This window comes from Tyto alba, unplaced genomic scaffold (genome assembly GCF_018691265.1).
Source record: "Tyto alba isolate M040663 unplaced genomic scaffold, T.alba_DEE_v4.0 Super-Scaffold_23, whole genome shotgun sequence".
Lineage (NCBI taxonomy): Eukaryota > Metazoa > Chordata > Aves > Strigiformes > Tytonidae > Tyto > Tyto alba.
Genome location: NW_024881297.1, coordinates 26279766 through 26301435, shown reverse-complemented (window position 1 = coordinate 26301435; position 21670 = coordinate 26279766). Strand labels below are relative to the sequence as shown.

General features: G+C 38.5%; 1 protein-coding gene and 1 long non-coding RNA gene across 4 annotated transcripts in view; one reads left to right on the top strand and one right to left on the bottom strand.

Moving 5' to 3' along the window:
* Positions 1 to 21670, bottom strand: part of DKK2 (dickkopf WNT signaling pathway inhibitor 2) — a 124788-nt gene that overhangs the window by 13455 nt on the left and 89663 nt on the right. The window lies entirely within an intron of this gene.
* On the top strand, positions 209 to 8880 carry LOC116962821. Its single transcript, XR_004407832.1, has 3 exons — positions 209 to 318; positions 1289 to 1340; positions 8823 to 8880. It is a non-coding gene; the product is annotated as an uncharacterized LOC116962821 (long non-coding RNA).

Genomic DNA, 21670 nt, shown 5'->3' with positions numbered 1-21670 from the left:
CACACAGAGCCAGCCAGCACAAGTGGTGCCTCTTCCAGTGCAGGTAGGAAACCCACAGAGACTTTTCTCGCATGAAATCTCACTCCCACCGTGACCCTATGTTATCTCCTGGCCCACATGGAGGATTTCAATGAGCATTTTTAGCTATCCAGCAGAACCTTCCATTCAACCGCTTACAATTCAATACCTTTCCTTACAGACCTAAATTTTGTGTCCCACTCGGAGGAGATAGTGTCTGTTTAAAGCTGGACTTGGCTTCAGGAGGACATACAGAGAAAGTAATATGAAAGACTGCAAGTGGATCAATTAAATTCCTGGGTAGGTACTATTATCGGAATTAAATTGCCCTTAATTTAGTGTGTTTTACATGTATTGTGGCAAACTCAAAGGTTTAAGGCACTTAAAGTAATCCACCTTACAAGTTTATTCAATTTGATTGGCCTTTAATTCCCCATCTAGGTAAAAACTGAAATGAGTTATATTTCCAAATGACTTAAAGGGCAGCACATTATGCTTGAAATATGCACAGATGTATGTTGTTTATAGCACAGAACAGCCTAAAATTATCACCAGGACACGCATAGACATTGTAGTTCTCGAGGCAGCACAGCTATGGGTCTTCCTAGTTTATCACACCTTTAAGTCAAATTATCAACCTTAGATCCATATTGGTGTCACTCTGCTTAATCCTGCCATTTCAAAGGAAGCAATCTATGTTTCCTGCCTCATGTGTAGTGAGCATACACAGGTACTCATTTTCCCTCCCTACTGTGACCATGAGATTATATAGTGGTGCTTCCCTCTCAACATTTGGAGAGACCATGAGCCTCATAAGCTGCTTGATTTTGAAGGAGCCTTGTGGCACCATAGGACTGGTACCTGACAGAAGGTAGACATGAATAAAGAAAGGTCAGAAGTTTGGGGAACAGTCAGTTTGACCCCAAACTGACTTTGTCTCAGTGTGTGTGTGATTCATATTATCTGGTGAACTATCAACAGCAGCATTACAACAGAAAGCATCAAAAAAACGTTAGGTAATCTTTGAAGTCAACAATATAGTATTAAATCAATGTGACAGGAAGCCTTTAGGTCTTGATTTTATGTTATTTTCGAATGCATCAGCAAAGACTGCTCAAAGAATAAAGGTTTGTTAACACACACTTTGTTCTATGTCCAGCCTTTTCAGCAGATCATTCGTGCCCTATTATCTCTGCCTTTCCCCCACCCCTTTTCTGATGGTTTTGCTTTTTAGTTTTGTCTCTAATTGGTTATTTATCATCTGTTCCAGAGTGAAATTCTTCTGGCTTTTTGATCAACATGTTTACTGCAATGGATGAACAGTGAGTTGCTAAAAACAGTTTTCCCACTGGATCTATTAACTCTAGAATTATGGAGTTTTTTATTAATCTAAGAACACTGTCCAGATAGAAACAGCTAACATCCTATGGCTCACAAGGCACCAAGCATTAAACCGCAGGTAGATACTCAGAGATTGTGACTGGGAGTAGAATAACACTGCTGGGAACTGGCAGTAAGTTACTGTTCTAATACCTGGGTCCGAACATCACCAAATCATGACGCACTTTCAGGGTGGAGTTTTTATTGGGAACTATCTCTGCAAGCATGCATTCACAGCAAGAAAAATTAGATGACAGCCTTACCTTCTGTAGTATAGCTACTAAGGAAGTAAGCTTCCTTTGCTTTTAAACATTCACAAATTCTAGAAAAAGCAATGGGGAAACCCTGTCTTACTGAAGTCAATGCGAAACCTCCCTTTGTCTGCTACAGTGCCTGAAGAGAATGCTTCCAGGTTGTATACATTGTGCAGTGTCTGCAATCCTCACCCTGGAAATTCCTCTTAGTTATTCCTTGCAGAATACACTTTGCATTGCAGAGTGCAAAGCATTTAAGGCAACAGTTTTCAAAATGTATTTTCTCTGGCCCTTGTATTTAAAAGGACAGCCATGAAAACATGAGTTTGTGTCAGCTGGAGAGACAGCCAGATGCCATATGTCTGAGAAGGATGAACCACAATATCCACCTCGACAGACTGCTGACTGCAGTCTAACATGGTTACTGAATGTCAGCATTATTGTTTGTCTCTCTGATGGTCACTCATGTGAGAACACCTGGGCCATATGCCTCTTTCAATCCCCAGTTCTTTCTCTATGCATCAGAAACCACCATTGCCATCTCATATTCAAAACACCTTCCCTCTTTTCCTGCTCTACATGAGCCCCTCTGCAACATGATGGCTGTAACTGCTCCATTGCGAGGGGAACTGAGAGGGATCAAGTCCTTGGAACTCCAGAGCACCTACAGAGAATTGAAATCAGACAGCAAAAATCAGTCAGCCCAGCTTTAATATCAGAACAAACAAACAACGCCAGGGCACCTGCACCGGCTCTCACTCTCCAGTCTCATGACGTGGCCACAGAAGTTCATGGGTTTTAAGGACAAGGAAAGAAAGGAAAGAAAAAGAAAATCAAACCAAAAGATGATATTTCTTCAGTTCTTACACTTGGCCTGCATGAGTGAGACTGCAGGACGAGTCAATAATGCAACTCAGGGCTTTCCCCTTCATAGCAACAGGAAAAATTACAATACAAGAGCGAAGCTCCTCATTCTGACTCATTCTGGGAGCAGTTATGCTTGTACAGGGAGCTGGCAGTGCTTGTGTAGTGGGACTACCTGCAAAAGAGCAGCTGTCCTGGGAAAGGTCTTGGTCACAGCCCCCTGAGGGCACAGGCAACCTCTCTAAAGTGGTTAGGCTCATACTGCTGTTCAGCTGACTCCTCAGTAAGAGTAAAAGGAAAAATTATAATACTAGGCTATTAAGGCAAATCATCACACTTTACTCAAAGGAGGCCAAAGATGGCAGAAAAGGAAAGGACTCCTAACAGCATCATTAAAAAGATCATTGTACTCTTATTATATGATTAAGTTAGAGCTGCCTACTACTTGCTACCCAACTTCAGACTGTGGTAAGCAATCAAGGTTTCAACACTATTTACCCTGTTTTCCCTTTTCTCTTAAAATGTTTCTGTCTAATTTTGCACAAACAAGAAAACAGGAGCAACTCAGCGAGGCAAGAATAACTTGTGAGTAAAACCAGATGAACACTAACATATTTACATAGTGTAATGACTTCACTATTAATTCAAACAAACCCAGGTCCCAATTCTCATAAGAGCGAGCTGAGCACATGCGGTCAAGGAGGCAAGAACAGGGTGGCTTCAGACTACATTCATGTTTGCAGCCCCTGAGTTAGGAGGGACAGCTCTTAGTTTCAGTCTGCAATAGCCACTGAGGGACCATCTTTCATTCCAGACGCTGTACTCTGACTACACCCTCTTCTCAATCTTATGGGCCCCTTTCCATTCTCAAACAAGACTTCCTTCAGTGCTAGGGACCATAAGACATAAGAGGCAGCACAATAGGATGTTAAAAATTGTCTGATCCATAGAAAAAAAAAAAAACACCTAATGTCACAGAAACGAGAGATAAAAAGAAGGGAAAAAAATAGTTCAGACTGAGGTTCACTACCCACAGGGCACAGTTATTTCTTGATAAAGGTATCAAAAAAAAAAAAAAAATGTCCAAAGAAACAGGAATAATCCTATGCAATTTCTGAATCAAGCCAAAATGGACATTGTCCTATTCCAGTTGTCAGCATTCAATTACCTAGGATTCTGGCATTTAACACTGGTTTAACTGTAAATCTGTTCTCCACCCTCAAAATAGGCTGTTCTGCAGCTGACACTTGTATTTATCCTCTTCCCTGCTACGTTTTACTGTATCTTCTGAACTTATGTTTTCAAGCACTCTCTTCTTGTCTGAAAACAATATTCTTTATGTGGAGTTACGGAATCTTGTCTTTGTTCCTAGATGTCTTGGATGTTGATCAACAAAAAGTCATTAAAAAGTTTAATCCTCTATGCTTGGCACTACATCAGACTGAGAACAGTTGCTTTGTAACAGCCTTTGGAATAAATATCCATTAAAGATTATTTTTTTCCTTATACTGGTCACCCACACTTTATAGTGGGTGGCCCTTTCGTTTATCCCTTTACTATATTTCCACTTCTAAAGCTAAGCCAGATGCAGCAACCTGATCCTACTTTTTAGTTCACGCAACTTTATTGTAATGAAAACTTCCGTGTATATCTGATACTTGTTAGGAAAGCCAAAGAAACAGGAACCATGGTAATATTGCACCACCTTCTTGACAACTTTTATTCTGCATGAGTTGGATTCTCCAGGGGACTGCATTCTTCGTTAGCAAGAATTTTTCACATTTAGATGCCCCAGAGTGCAAACACGGAGTCAACCCATATTGGAGCTCCTCTTGTCAGTGGTAACTGTGTTGTAACCATGCCCAGCAGCAGTGCCTAGGTGCCATGCTTTCTTATAATTCCACATGATCAGTTACTGAACTGCTAGGTAGTCTACATAAGCAAGACCAAACAACAGCAGAAAAGATTTTAAGGGTTTTGGTTGGTTGGTTCTGTTTGTCTTATTTTTTTTTAATTATTTCTTTTAAACAGATGGACCCAAGGTAGTAGAGATTAAATGGCTTGGCTATGCCAAGGCCACATGAGAAGTCTACAATACATAAGTAATTTTCTTCAAACCTCATCCATTTAACTGTGTGATTCTTTCCTGAACTTGTGCCCTTCTTTCAGATATGCTAAATATAAGTGACGGTGTCTTTAACAATTATCTCCTCTATACAGAGATACAAACACAAATCAAAGTGGTCACATTTACCAGCTAAGTATGAAAAAATGTAATCCTACTTTCTAGCAATACCTATGGAAACATATTTTACATAAATAAAATTATTGCCTAAAGCATATTTTACAGATGAACTTACTCATCCTATTTTACAACTGCCAAACATTTCTTAGAAAATGGATGTGTAACCTGATCTAGTGGAAGGTGTCCTTGCCCATGGTAGGGGGTTGAAACTAGATGATCTTTAAGGTCCCTTCCAACCCAAACCATTCTATGATTCTGTGATATGTGCAGAGCTCTCCTTAAACTCCACACTAAAACCAACCATTGACCATGGCTATGTGATTATGGCAAGGAAAGATCTCCCTCCTTACCTTTTTGCTAGAGAGTTTGCTGGAAGATGTAAAGGAGACGTTATTTATTGTTTTCCCTGTACTTCACATGCCACTCCAGGAAGAAAAAAAAAAAAAAAAAAAAAAAGAAGTTTTAATTAAGCAGATAAAAATATTTATAACTAAGTTTTGGGTAGTTAAACTAGCAGCAGTGGAATTATTCAAATGCCTGATGTTATTTATATGCTTAAGCTTGTGAGAACATATGCATATTTGTAATAGTTTACTGTACACAAAGTATGATTCACCTCTTAGGCAACAGATTATTATCCTAGTTGCATTGCAAGGAGGTAGAAAAGTAGACTCAACTGACATGAATGACAAGTACTGCATCACAGAAAAGTAGTGAAGTAACACTAGATGGCTTTCCTCAGTCATGAGGAGGGTATTTCCCGTCAACCGATTCCCTTTCACTTTCCTGTGCACTTGGAACAAGTGAGATAGCATATTTCCCTGGCAGGGTGCCCTCTGTACTATGTCTTCAGCACTGTGCTCTGACAAACACTCAGGCCTGAGGGTTTCTCTCCACCTGCACTGAACGAACATTTATGTCAGTGGTGGTTACACACCTACCCTGCTGAAAGAGCTGCAAAAACTCCTAGACAGCTCTTTGTGTATCCAAGTGCCTAAATTCACCTGTTTGCTTGTTTTGTGAAAACACACAGGAAAAAAAAAGCAGAAAATGTGCCCTTACCCACAGGCCACTCAGTCTCAAAGCAGGCACAATTCCCATTGGCTTCCAAAGGTTCTCCCAAGTAGGAAAATCAGTCCATAAAGTAACAAAGTATCGCTGTTAAAATGTTAGACTGTCTCCTAAATTTGGTGTATTTTCCTTGAAACCAATTCAAAGGATCATATGGGATAGGAGTCATATCATGTGGGATAGCAAGCACTTTACCTACAAAGAGGATCTCTCAAAACTGAGGCACTGTTTCACAGCCTTGCAGCTACTTGCTGCCTCATTAATTCAGGAATTTAGCTTCCTGAGAGTCATGCAAAATGGTCTCCAGCATACAGTGGCTAGAGGCTAAACATGAAGTTACGCCATCTTTTCCTAAGCCAGTGTCTTGCACGCATAGGAAGGGAAGAGAGGGGAGAGTACAAGACCTCTTTAGTGCTTTGTTGCTACGACTTCTCATTTTGACCCCTGTCGAGACTAGCATGAGTAGAAATGCCCCTCCCTGAAAATGCTGAAATGCCATTTCCATTACTGTCGTTTTCCCTGGTACCAGTGCAACAGAAGCTATTAGCTTCTACTGCGTAGATATATACTGTAGAGAGGTAAACTTTGTCACTAAAAGAAAAACATATATTTTCATCAGTATAGTTAAAATGAACAGTCAAAATTATTGGTTTGAGAGTGTCAGGCTGCCTTGAGCTGTAATAGGGCATATGAATTACTTAATACTTAGCTTAAGTTTTAGATAGTTTATAGCGTACTTAGAAAGATTTAATCTAATTTAAGTACCTTTATCCAGGTTTATTCAATAGAATAAACCAATTAAACCAATGCAATCATGCTGAAGCCTACAGGTTGAATCTGTAAAAGAGCACTGTAGATACTGAGAAAAGTCCCTCAGTAAGCCATACCATACAAGTACTGATCACCAGTTAGGCCTCCGAATACTTCAGAATATTACTTGAACATGCAAGTACAACTACACTACTATTTTGACATTTTTCTAGAAAATTCTAAGAGAACATAATCACTCTGCTCCAATACATCCCTTTCCAAATCTTTTCTCATTTTTCCTCATCTTGTGTTAACAAGATTTACCATGCTGGATCATGAGATCTGGAAAAATAAAGAAGCAGCACATGCTAATACAGTTAGCCCATTTTTCTTTAAACAGAGGATAAAGTCTACACACCCACCTTTAAAATCATTGACCTCACTATTTTTCTCCTGTATTTTAAGTCCTCATTATAAAATTCAGTGAAAGGAAATCGAAGGCACCAACAAATATCAGCATTAGCAGCAGTGAAGCAATAAAACCCAGCTGTTTGTAGAGTGATGGCCAGGAGGGACTCTGTGCTAGGAGCAAAATACGAACGCCTGGATCCTTCCCAGAACCTCTTCCAGTTATTTATACCAATATTTGCCAATGTTCTTTCCTTGTTTCTTTTCAGTGTCAGCTTCTTTTTACTCATGGCTAAGCCACAGTTGCTTACCATACACCAGAAAATTCAAGTTAATTATCTTAAAGTCTTCAAGTCAAAGTACATCTGGTTTGGAAATGAGAGTCTGTCTTAGGCCCGTCTTTCATGTAAATACACACATCTGAATGGAAAAATGCCTGCGTGTTACAGATTTGCTGAGGAACGTGCAGTAGTACCCTTATCATTCTTATCGGGTGTAACCCAAGAAAGACTTTTGAAAAGTTCAAAAGAAAAGCAGCAAACTGTTGTTTTAATGAGAGTCCATTAGGCAGAACTCTGTTCATGACTCTACCAGATCATTGTTTTCATTAGCAAGCTACATGAATAACAGCTAAGCTATTTGTACAGCATTCGTTGCTTGGGTGCAGGCTCCCACTCTGCCAGAGTGCTGTCTTTTAGATGTTCAATCCAGCACTGCTGTTATCTGCTCTGTGAGGAAAAAAAAAAAAAGAAAAAAAAAAAAGATGCAAACAAATGGAGATTTTGTGGCTGGACAAGAAAGTGGTTTTCCCAGCCAAAATCAGAACAAAGGTCTTAACTTATTTAGGAAATCAAAAGGCTAAAAAGGCATCATCTTGCAATCTCTCCCTAACACGAGCAGTCCTCCCTGTGATATATAACCCCGTGGCTTCACTGGGCTTCACAATAGATTTACTCATTAAAGACTTAGCACATGAGTAAAGATTTGAAAAGCAGATCATCAACGTATGACAGCATAAAAATATTATGAAATGTAAAATATGTGTTAGTTGGAAGCATTCACTTTAAGTTATTTTAGAGCAACTTGGAGAAACTCTTGAAAAGAAGCATATACAAACGGTCTGGTTTGTTCACAGAAAAGCTAAGACTGTGTGTGTCAATTTTTCTGAAACACCGCATCCACTCATCTATGCATATGTCATGGTCTGACAATGTCATCAAAAATCCATTTTGTACATCTGAAATTAAACACTTTCAAAGTTTAAATAATCTGCTTTTGTAGAATAACCAAGTTTATAAATATTTAAGTCATTAGACACATTTGCAAATCTAAAAATAGTTTAAAAAACATTACTGCATTCAGAAAAAGCAGCTGTAGAGCACTCCATAAATCATCTTCTACTTCCTCTGACCAAAACCTGTTCCAATTTCAGAGTTAAGACTCCAGTTCAATTCTACAGAACAAACACATTTGAGAGAATAAACCAGATACGTTTTTGATCCTAGGCCTTTCTCCATTGGCAGTTATGGCTAAGACAGCACTTACATTTAGGTTGCTCCATACAGCCACCTAACCTACTCTAGAAAATTATTTAAGTACCTACAAAATACCCAGTACACGCATGGCTCCATCGATATGGATGGGTTTACTGATTGAAGGTTTTGCCCTAAATGAGGGAATACAGGAGCTCTGTACTTTGAATAGATCAGGCTGCTTGTGGCAAAATAGAAAAGACCCACAGGTTTGTAGTCAAGCCCCAGATGAGAAGGGTGGTGGATCCCTACCAGCTACTGTCAGCTCTAACTTCAGCACGCGGTGTTGCTCTTCCACAGGTCCCTTCTGGATGCCTTCTCATGGATCACACAGGGAGTCTGGACTACGGACCTTTTAGTTCTCCAGATTCTGCCTAAGTTTTGTCCAAAAAAAAAAAGGGGCCTAAAATGACTGGTAAACTTCCTTGTCACTCAGCGGGTTGCCTGCCACCAAGGGAGCTCTGGAGCTGCCCCGGGGGGGGTGCCAGGATGCAAGGCTACAGACATGGGGCATGTGTGGGCAGGTGGCACCTCCCAAGCATGCACACAGCAAACAAACCCTGATAATAACACCTCATGTCCCCAAAAGTGCAAGGTTGTAGGTAAAGTACCGTAACACTTCATTTGCTGCCTTTCAATTAACTGCTGAATCTCATCTTTAAGATTCAGGAACTAACACACTTCAGAAAACAAATGTTATTTCAGAAAACCCCACCACTTTTTACCAAAGAGTTTGCAAGAAGCAGTACTACTAAAAGGCTACCAGCAGTCTGATGTGGACTCTCAGAGGAGAATCACCAAGAAGCACAAGCAGGAAAAAACTGTATTAAAAAAAAAAAAAAAAAACCAAACTGTTTTGTTTTGGGTTTTTTTTTTTTGTTTTTTTTTTTTTTCAGGGGGGTGGGGGGTTGGTGGTTTGTATTTTTTTTTTTGTTTTTGTTTGTTTTTGTTTGTTTGTTTGTTTTTTTGTAACAGCCTTGGGAATAATATATTGGAAAAAAAAAAACAGCAACAAAAAGTGATAAAAAGCAGATATTGGTACCATTTAGAGACTAGTTTGCATCCATAACCAGGACTGGTGACTACCACAAGCCAGGCTATCACAAGTTCTATACGAATGCTACCATGGTCAGGATTTCAAGGGTGGGAGACATATGTATGCTTTCATGCTTGAAAAATATACCGCCTACCTATACCACATGCTCATGCTAAAACCTATACGGAAATACATTGACAATTTTATTTTTTAAATTCTTTCACTTATCTAGATATATATCACATGAATACATAGCAGAGAAATAACAGGGGACCATGCTGGTATATGGCAAATGATAATAGAATATAACAAACAACTACATGATTTGCAAGTATCATTATAACAATGTTATATATGCTTATAATTTTCTTCTACTGACAACCAGTAGAGGAACCCCAGTTAGAGACAGGACCTGCATTGTTCTAAGCAAAGTAGAAATAGGAATTCCAGTGTAAATGCCAGAAGGCTTCAAATCTAGCTCTGTATTGGATGTACAAAGAGCTGAATGAGGTCCAAAGTCTTTTAGGATATGTCAACAAATCAAATTGAAAACACAGCTATTCCAACAAGGGATCTGTATGTACTTATATACTGCATATTGGTATACCTGCCATGTAAGAATGGGTTTAGTTAACGTAGTTAGGAAACTCTTCATTTAAGTTTTATTTGCTTCTCCCTTTTGAAAACAGCTTACTATTTTCTTTTTTTCTTTTATGGGCCACCAAATTACATGCGACCAAATGTACCTATTTAGTGAAAATAGGTTCCATTAGTGTGTAATCTTATACTTGCATTGTTTTCTTCTGAATGAAAATAATGGAGAACAGGTGGTGATGCTTAGCATCAGGCTCCTGTTTCTAGAATTACAATCTACTGGGAGCCACCAGCAATCTCTGAAAGCTGTCATAAGTGCTCAGGAACTAGTATGATCCAGAGCACACTCAATACATTAAAGAGTCTTTTTGAAAATTTAAGTAGGTGTGACAGGAGAAAACTGGCTGAATGGTGCAGGGATTCTAACGTGTCCCTGCAAAGGGTCGTGATTTCCTTCTGCATCCCACAATAAATAACTCAAGCTGGCCTCCATTTCCACAGCAGAAATTAGACATTTAAAAATTTCAAATAAGTACCATATGCACTATAAACCTTTCTGGTTTAGAATTCAAATGCAGCCGCATTCATCTTGTTGGAAAATATGGGATTTAAATTCTCCTCGAATAACTTTAAAAAGCTGTTCCTTTACACACTTGTTTATTCTTTTCTCAGTGCCACAAAGACAGCCGTGCTGATAAATATATCCTTGATGTAGTTTGAAAACCTACTGATGTCACATCGCACAAATAGTTTTACCCACAGAGTGACAACATCTCTTGTATAATGAACATTTCTTTGTTTTATCAATCCCATCCTTAGCTTAACAAGTAGGAAGTTGTTTAGAAATAATTCTATATAATTGACAACTGTGTTTCCCAACACATTTTCATGATGAACATGAGAAAGATCCACCACGAGCTAACAGCTCTATATAAGCAAACAAGCAGTACAGCCATGTTTTAAAATTTGGCTCCAATGCTAAGGAGTAGGACAAAGGCAACACATATTTGCATGGCAATTTCAACTGACATACAATTTTACAAAACCAGACATAGGAGGCTGGCTGATATCCCTAACTGTGGTTCTGTGACAGATATGCCAAGATACACATTTACATGAGGAAATAGTTAATGCAGATTTGTTTTCTGGCCTTGTAGTCCAGGAACAGTAATAATTAAAAGATGATAAAGTTATTTGCAGGGCCAGATTTTCTGTTGGTGGAAATTTGGCAATCGCCCTCCCATGTCCACAGGAGCATGTCAAATTGCACCAAATACTTACATTGTACTTCACATTCCAGATTTCTTGCTTAGCTATATGTGATCAACATTACATTTCTCATTATTGTGGTTATTGCTTTTGGGAGACCTTAGCCAAAATGGTGCCTGCAAGCTGAAATCAGTTGACTCTAGGCTAAGTTAAACAGGCTTTGGGACAGAGTATATATATTTTAGTCATCTTCAGTCTTACCTGTGTTAGCTTTCCTCTAAAATAAGAGGCAGTGTGATGATCAGTGATACTATAGAAATCATATTCTGATTCAACAGTACTTAGGAAATTCTTTTACTGCTTCTGAATTTCCTCAAAGCCTTAATGCAGAGAGAATACCCTGTTCTCCAACAAGTCCCATATAAGTATCTCTCCACTTGAAGCCCTGTGGCTAGAACAGAAGAAAATTGTAAGGGGCCCATTGCTTTGAAGATATGACAGAAGGAATTCCACCTTACAGAATCAAGTCAAGACCAGACCACAAACCTGAGAGAGACGGGAAAAGACAAAAGTATTAGGGGAAACAGGATGGCAAACACTATTTTTTCTTTTTGGCATTGTGCTAACTCCAAGGTGAAAAACACAACTGTTCTCACAGGTTTTTTTTAACATAAGAAACCCTAGTGTTGCACTACAAAAGCTCTTAGTCTTAATTAGTCTTTCCACCTGAAATCAGGTTGCTGACATAAGGGTTTATGTTAAATTGTCCCATCAGATCCATCTAGAATCAGCTGGTTTCTGAATTTCATTAATACAGTAAATATTTCCCCCCCATTTATGACTCATGATAACCTGGATCCAGTTAATTAACTGAATTCTCTTCCAGTGTGTGCATCACCGGCAAAAATATTGACCAAAAGACAATCACAGAATTATTATTACTGGTGATGAGTGAACTAGAAAAAGTGCACAGCCTGATCCCAGGAAAGTTTTAATTTTCAACAGGTAATACTGTCCTCATCCTGTTTGTGAACTGACTAAATTTAAACATCGGAAAACAATATACATGAAGGTGTATTATGCCATTTTTAAAGAAACCTGTTTCACAATAATTCTACTTTAATTCCAAACTTCAAACTTATCTTCAGAAGCTATTTAGAAAACAAAATCTTCTATGCTTTGAGCAGTGAAAAAGATTGAATAATGAAATTTAGAATTGTGAATAATTTAATTTTGAAGAGACCCAATTTCTAGGGGGTTTTTCCCTAACAAGAACTGAAGACTTTGTGTCTTTATCAAAAGTTCTCATGGAAATGTTCTTTTATGACGTTTTTCCTTTTCTTGGTACTAGAGATTGCAAAAGCAGTTCTAATAACATCAGAATATTGGTAAAAAACAGAAAATAAATTATAACATTCCTGTTTAATCCACATACCATAAATAGTCTTAGTATATATATGCATATGTATTCAGATATATGTCAGATATAATGTAAAAAATAATATACAGGTCCAAATTGGGGTATGTTATTAGAGTGGGAAATCCAGAGATATTCTCCTTACTATATCATCCCTAAAATTATGTCCTTGGCTAAAATTCTGAAAGGATTTTAAAGGTAGAAATGCTTCAGTTACCTTCTGGAAACCTTTCTCCACATCCTGACTGATCATTTGTTAAGTTGATTGCAGCACAAATTAACCTTAGTCTAGAACACAAAGATATTGGATTTAGCTCTTACAAATATCACAAACTTACAAGTATTGCATTGCTGAAATTTCCTTTCAATTCAGAGGACTTGCACAGGTGGAACAAAATTAGTGCAATTCAGGGAGAATGAGGTTTTCCAAGTTATAATAGCTTACCAGTGATTTCTCTGTTCAGAAAAAGAACCTTGAATTTCAAATTCACATTCAAATTAATGGCTGCTTGAAGAGGCAGCAGTTATAACACTGTATTTTAATAGAATATCTGGCCATTAAGTCCCAACACTACTTTCCTCCATCTTTGATTAGATACTACTTACTACTACTACTACAGTTAGCTCCATGGCAGAAGTGAATTCTTTTCCTCATGAAAGGAAAATATAAAGGAAATAATGATGAATTTAACCACAGAACAACAATGTTAGAACAAAAGATAAACAGGCAACTGAATGGTTGATTTTCCTGAAAGTCTCATTTTGTGCTCTATTTTTGTTGCCCTCCAGACATAATGATTTTATTATCTTTCTTCAAAGAACAGAAATCTTAATTTTCAAAACAATGTGTTGCCAAATGAATCTGTCCTGAACTGTATCATTCTGCACTAGCTGGCAGATTGTACGTATACATGAATTGTATATAATTCATGAGGGATAGCGTTCACAGTACTGTGATTTCAACAGTTCACTGATAAACAATTTACTTTTTGCCCAGATTGCACTTCTCCATAAGCAGAACATCAGTACCCTGTGACAACACACTTTGCAGACAAACTGCACTGCCCTGCGTTTGACACCATTGTTCACCCTTCTCAGTTTGTAAAATCTGGATCCAATTTTCAAATGAAAGATCACTTTGCTGAACATTTATTTTTCCTGTGGAATCACTTTACCAATGTTTGGTGAATAGTCCCTTATCAACCTTGGGGGTTATTTATTTAGATTCTCATTCTCTTCAAAATGTTGGTGAAGCATGTTTGTCTGCTGGAGGGGCACCACATTCCTGGTGAAGACTGAGTGACTTCTACTGCCTAAAAAGTGAGTCAGCAAGTGCAAATGCAGACAGAAGGTTAAATGACTGCTAAGTATCTAAATGAACTGGGAATTACAGCCCCAGTTTCAAAGGTCTATCAGATGAATTGAGTTCCACTCTAATTCAGAGTTCTGGGAACTTAGATTTCTATGCACTCAAGAGTTTACTAAACTGAGCAATATAATATTGCAAAGAGATGGATGAGTGAGCGTGAAAGCTGAGAAGGATGGAAAATGAGTGCAGCAGCAACCTGCTCATTCAAGAGCAAATGCAGTATCCCAAAGTAAATACTTTTCCTATCTGCAATAAATTGTGATATTCTTCTACTTAGAATCTGTACAAATAGTGATTGCAGCACATTTTTTTAATTGAATGATTAAAAAGAAAAATGTTGATTTTTATTCCAAGAATTTTTATGGGAAAATAGAGCAGTCCCAGTGAAGTCTTGCAGTTTCCATTACACTTTTTTTCTGCTTCCTTTTAAACACTAAAAGCACTCACTAAGTTCTGATATTTCCAGGAATTCTGGAACCAGAATATTTTATCAAAAAATGGAGTTCCAAAAGTAGATAATGTGTTAGGTATGCATCTTTTAAAAACAAGTATTGCTAAGGCGAGTTTAGAGAAACTACTGTTTAGAGGAATATTTATTTAAATAGTATCATTTTCAACCTATGTACTTCATATTAAAATTTATGATAGTCTTTATTAATTTCACCTGTGTATTTTTTTTCTCTGAAAATACTCTATTTACCATTGTGTAGATGTTTGGATTGGTTATCTATGTTATCATCTTCCAAATGTTTTGAGTTCCTTAAAATATTATATATTTGTTTCAGAGAGGAGCATTTTTACATGATGGAGAAATTAAGATGGCATACAATTACACGGTTTTGAAATCAATGCCATAAAAAGTTTAGTATAACTGATGATTAAACCATCCAAAAATTATGCTTAAAATAGGCTTCCAGTCATTGGTGAAACAGGTGGTTCCTTTATGTTTCTGATGAGATGGTGATCTATTGAATACAACTCAGAGTAATTTTCACTGTGTTCAATTTAATTTACATTCACTTAACAGTGAACCATCTTGGGAAGGTAATTCCACTCTTCCTCCAATATTTTGTGCACTTAGAACTGTTTGAATGACTCGGTTCTTCTATTTCAATTTAACCTCTGCATACGTACCCTTTAATACTAATAATACAATGCTTTGAAGGTAATACAACACTGAAGTTAAAATATTTCTTTTTGCCTATGTAGGAAGTCATGCTGAATCACAAGAAGACTTAGGCCTAGATAGATTTGGGAAAAGGAGAGGTGGGATTCTGCTACAAATCCAGCAAATTTTAGTGCCTACTTCTTATTTCAAATTCTGTGTCATAAAACCAATTCTAAATTATCCTTTTTTAAGCAAAGAAACGCCATTGCAAAACCAAAAACAATCTCCAAACCCTCAAATCTATATTGGTCTCATCAGTGCCTTTCTACCAGCACCAGCAATGCTGTGGCATCAAGATGCAAGTAGCAAATCGATGTTTTTGTTACCATGTCATGCAGACCTATATTGGCTTGGGTGGCTGACAGTGCGCAGGCTAGAAAGGACTTGGGAACTTCTGCATTCATGAGCCCATCAATATAGAGGAGATTGACAACTAATAAAAAAAATAATGTAATACCAACTTTCTTTTTTTCTTGAATGTATTTAGTGTAGTGTTTGTCCATGCGCTCTACTTTTATAATTATTTAACAATAATACTTTCCTTTTAAATATACTGTCTTTCAAAGGCATAATGCCACTGTCTTGGAGAGGAGGATACAAAGGAAGAATTTGGAGTTTTTGATACTTTTGAAAAAGCCAAAATGAGAACTGACACAGCTGTGACCCCGGCTTTCTCTAGACATCTAGATAAGTGGGCTAATTTTCAAAAGCAACTAAGTACCCAGTGCCTTTCAGCTACAACCTATAGGTATTGCTGGAAGCTCAATTTGAAAAATCAGACTGTACCTGAAACTAAAAAGGACCTGACAGCTCCACATTAGTCTGAAAAAAACAAAACCAACCAAGCATTTGTGGGCTTTGTAAATAATTTATTATATGCCCATTAAAATGGTATAACCAATATGCTATAAGAACAAAGTCAGCAGGATGAACAAATACACACCATTAGTTGGGATTTTATTTCCCTGGAAAAAATGGTGTCTAAGTCAGAGATTTTAGCAAGCATTCAAGTTCAGGATAACAAGTTCCCTTCCACTTCTGCTTTAAAGAAGGGAGCGAACTGGACTTGGTCACATCTATCAAAAATAATGAACTGCATGAGCCACAAATGTGACAAGATTCATCACATCAATCACCTAGTCCGTCACAAGATGACACAACTTGCTCTCAAGTGCAGTGGAGAGGCAGTGGCTCTGCCAAGCTCATTACTGAGCCTGCGTCATCGGAATCCAGGTTTGAATGCCAAAGTATTTTAAACACGTGTGTTAATCATGGCTCTTGGCTGGTTAGGAGTTTGCAGGTGGAAGAGGAGATCAAAGTAGGGGGTTTAATTTTTTTTTTAATACTATTGATATTCATTAAGTCAGAGCTGGTAACCAGAGACTGCAGCTAGGGTGAGAAGTAGAGGGAACACAATGTTTTTTAGACTTTGCAAATTTCCACTTTTGCCTGATGCAAGGGGAGATCCAGTGAAAGCAGGGAAAGACACACACTCCACACACACCCCGCCCTGCCCCAGGACTTATAACACAGGGACTTTTATTTAGGCTCCTTAAAATCTATGGTCAAATAGATTTGAAAGATTAAGTAGGAGAATCTTGGGTTGTTTGACTGCCATCCTGAGTTGCTCTTTGTCCTCAGCTGTCTGTATCTATTTGTGGATGGAGGCAACCAACCCTGTGCTTCCTTGGCATGAGAGTAGTTTCCATCAAAACTGCAGCAACTTTGGAAACATTAGACTTTTCAAAAAGCTGTAAGGTTCTAACTGCAGAAGCAAGAATTATAATTTGCACTAGTAAAGTGTTCTATTAATGAATCACTGAAATACAGCATGTATTTAAAGGAGAAAAATCTTACTTTTGTCTTCCAGAGTTGCATATTTTCATCAACTTTGAACATACTTCACCAAGAGGCAGGAGGAAGTATTGATTGCTTCTGCCATGACCTCCTGAGGAAGTGACACTTTGCTGTTGGGTCCAAGTTTGCTGACCTTGCCTGTGGCAAACTCTGCCTTCAAAGATAACTGTGCATACAGAAAAGCTGCAAGGTCTATGCGGAAATAAAAAGGTGGATGCTGAAGATAAATTTAAGTCAATTGACTAAGTTATACAGAGTTTATCATAGAAGGTCACTACAAAATTACAGGATGTATTTATGAAGTTTCTATGAATTATGAAGATACTCAACCCTATGTATAATGATAATTTGGGAAGGAAGAATTTATACATGAGCAAAAAAAATGCTTGAGGAAGTAGCAAAGAAAAGCAAGAAGACTCACCCACCTCCCCACCCCCCCCAAACCTTTAGTCTGAGTAATGAATGACTTGAAAATCTGACACTTTTTTGGAATTATTTACTTCTGTGGCTGACTAAATGGTAGCAAAATTCTTTGAAAAGTCCTCCCTGACTTCTACGTGCTACATACTTTGTAAATCTGTCCTAAGCCTCTTTGTCTATTTCTTCAGTTTTCCATTTCCTTTTCATTATAGTCATGTTTTCCATTCACCGCAACAATCTCTTTGGAATATTTAACATTTTGACTAGAAGTCTCTCTGGATAACAAACCCATACTGAAGTCTGTGGGAGTATTCACACTGATGTCCATGGGCATTGGAGAGGATATGAAAATCAGTTCACACAGACATAAGCCCAAAGATTGAGTCCAGCAAAGTAGTTAAATATTTGCCTAATATTTATATATGCACATCCTAACTGAGGTAAGCAAGACAACATGGATGCTTATATTGAACCACATATGCTTAAGCTCTTGATAAATTGAGGTAACAAGCTGGGTTATTTATGATACTGATAAATTATAAATTGATACTGATTTATTATGTTGACGAACATAATAAATTATTGATAAAGTACATAAGTATATAAAAGTTGCCATAATGTATCAGAGCAAAGTGGTCAGGCCATTGTCCTGCTAGTTGCAAAAACTCCATGGAGTAAGAACATAAACAAGTACAGAAGGATTTCTCCCAGATGCATTCTGCCACCTTCAGCCAACAGCAGCTTAGACACATCTGAAGCTGGAAATTTTACCACTGTGTTTAGTACCTACCATTGCAATCTCTCATCTCTGTGTCTGTCTCATCTCCGTTTGAGCAGTTCCATATGACTCCCACAGCATCATGTGGTAATGAGCTATACAATATGAAAAAGTAGTTCCTGGCTGTCTGATCATTTCACACTGTTTGCTCTTGGCCCTCCTTCTAGGGTAAATACTGATTGCACTCCACTCACTTTTTCCTCATTCCTCATTATTTTATATCTTTCTGTCCAATTCTTCCATGGTCATCCCTTTTCCAAACTGGGGCATTCTGTCCTATTTAATTTCTCCTATGTTAAAGCAGTTCTGCTGCTCTGATCATCCCTGCTGTCCTCTCCCCCATCTAATCCTGACTGCTTCTAGATCCTTTTAACATCATGCTTATTCAGCACCATGAACTTTGAAGTAGTGTAAAAATGCTTTCTGTTTTGTTCTTGATATTCTGCTTGGCTTTTTTTTTTTTTTTTTTCTAATATTCAATTTTTGTCTCTCTCTGCTGCTACTTCACCATTAACAGATAGCTAAAGTGACTCTAATATAAAAGTCACCACACTATGTACCTAACTGCCATCACATTATGCTATGTACCTTGCTCTGTACCTATAGAAAAGGAATTTTACCTGTGGGTTTTATTTTTCAGATGCTCAGTATACTGCCATTTACTGCAACTCTTTGTGGTCCACTTAAGTTCTTACTGTTCTGAATAAATTTCCTTAAAAACTTCTGTGCCTCACCTAATCGCCCCATTTTCCAAAAAATTGAACAGCATCAGTCTCTAAAAGATTTATGTGAAACTTTGTTTATATCCTCCCCGCATTGTGAAAGCTGGCTGTTTAGTCCTGCTTTACAGTTTTTGTACTTGAACTATAGCTTTGTTCACACAAGTACTTGAAGAGCAGTGGTAAATTACTTGCCAGAAATGGTGTAGTTTGATTTTGATCTGTGAGATCAAAACTGGCAAGAGAGTGCCGTTTTGACACGTTAACCTTAATATTATCTTTACAAATATGATTACGGCTGAGTATTAAGAGAGTGTTTTGGGAGGAAGGCTAGAAGGAAGAGGGCAGCTTCGCACATGTTATCAGGACAGCATAGCATTTGAGGTTTTTTGTTCTTGAAAATATTCAGGTAAAACTTATTGTGAAAATAAACTTTAGAAGAAGGAAATGTTCACAAAATGTCTTCTAGTAGCTACTCTTTAAATTAATTTCCTGCTAATAGGGTCATTTAGGACAGAAGGGGATCAAAAGTAAAAGCAGTGTGATATTTTACTGACAAGTGGTCAAAGCATACAAGCACAAAGACTTCCAGTGAAGTCAAGAGCACCAGGAGCAGCCAAGCTCTCTGTTCTGTAGTAACACAGATTGTACTACCGACAGTGCAGAAACCATGTTCATGGCTGGTCTTGGCTACTCATGCTACTTCAGCAGTGTGGATCACCCTGGCTGAAATTCAGCCCTGTGCCAACTAAGCAGCTCCAGCTGGTATCTCACAGAAACTGCTCCACCCTTTGGTCAAGGGCAAAACTCAGATTTAAAGTGTTACATCACAGAATTCTTGCACTAAAAAAAACTGCACCAAAACCCCAAACAACCCCCCCCCCACACACACACAAAGTGTACAGCTGGAGACCCGAATACTGACCAACAGCCAGAAGGAGCACTGGAGATCAAACCAAGGAGAGAGAGGAAATCAAATCCAGAAACTGAGTGTCAGTCTCTGTTGTGCAATCTGTTTTCACAGGATCAGCTAAATCTGAATCAGTGAATTCCACTTCAGCTTTTGCTGCTGTATCCACAGTATCTGGGAAATGACTTAGACACATCTCTGGAGAACAGCATGGGTCCGGTGCTTCCAAAAGGCAAAAGTCGGTGTGTTCATGTGTCAGATACATGTGCCCGGGTAGCCGTCCCAGCTGTACAACACATCATGTGTCAGCTGCTGTACATAGGGTGGGTCAGGAAGAGGCTCATTAAAGAGAAACTCTACAGCTCCGCTTGCAACATCTCTGCATCCTTCTCCAGCTTTACACGGAAAAAGAGTTACACTGCTTTAAGAAAAGGGTTACTCTGGTTGGAGATCTAAACCTGTACAGAAGGGCCAGAGGAACTGTCTGGTACATTAGATACAGTTCCATCACTGATCTCTCATAGAATTATTTCAACATTGACGGAACAGTGTAAATTATTGTGATTGAACTTTTTCTCTAATAATAACAAATTATTCTGATGAACAAATTCAGACTTTCTCACATAGGTGATGAAAGACAAGAGGGCTCTTTGTCCCTGAGCACACTTTGCAGCAAGCGAATCTCAGCCAGATGATTTCCTCTGAGCCATTTTCTGCATGGAAAAGGCCACAGTCCCGCTCCCTAAAGGCATGCAGAACCTGATTCCCACTGAAAACAGTCAGGCAGTTAGGTACACAAATACCCTTCAAATTCATCCTCTTTATAAACAGGGCCTAACTTTTGAGATGGCTTTCTGCATAGAAGCGCGTGGCACCTCTTGGATAAGATGGGCAATGAGACAGCACATTTTGCGGAGCAAGGAGCTGAAGTGTGGCATTTCTGGTCAGCATGAACTTGTGTCTGTGGCCACATTTTTTTTTGGTGCGTCTGCTGGGAAACAGTGCTGGAGGGCAGTAAGTTACATCACTTCTTTGGGTACTGAATTGTCACCACCACTATGGACATTCCCCTCAGTGGACCTGAAAGCTCTTCCTGAGTGAGTGAAGACATCATCACACAGCTGTTATATAAGATAACGAGCTTTCTCTCATTTTCCCTACCCTTGGCCCTTCTGTTCTGACCCTTTATCTGTAAAATGGACTTCAGTCCCACCAAATTCAGGAGTGACAACTGCACCCCAGACCTGGAACTCATATGCTGCCATCATATTTGTTGGTACAACATATGTGCTGGCTTCTACTCATCTAAAAGCTTAAGTCAGTGCTATCACACTCTTTGTCTGTTTGTTCCCGTTGGAAGGGGATTTTGTGGATAACTCACCGAGACAAGAACCTGAAAGGGGATACCCCCCCCAGCATCAAATGGTATCTCAGCTAGCTGGGCTTGTCTGTGGTACATGCTTGTTCAGAAAAATTAAAGATTTTCACAGTGATAATCCCTGTTACACAGACAATCTGCAGCCCATTTGATATTCCTTTTTGGCTTTATTTTTAACAGGGCCTTAAAACATATTTTTCCTTAAAATGACAACATTCTTTTCTGCCCTCTTTGTTCATGGGGCTTTGTGTGCTCATAAACAGTTTAAGAGTTCCCTTCACACCTGCAGTGCA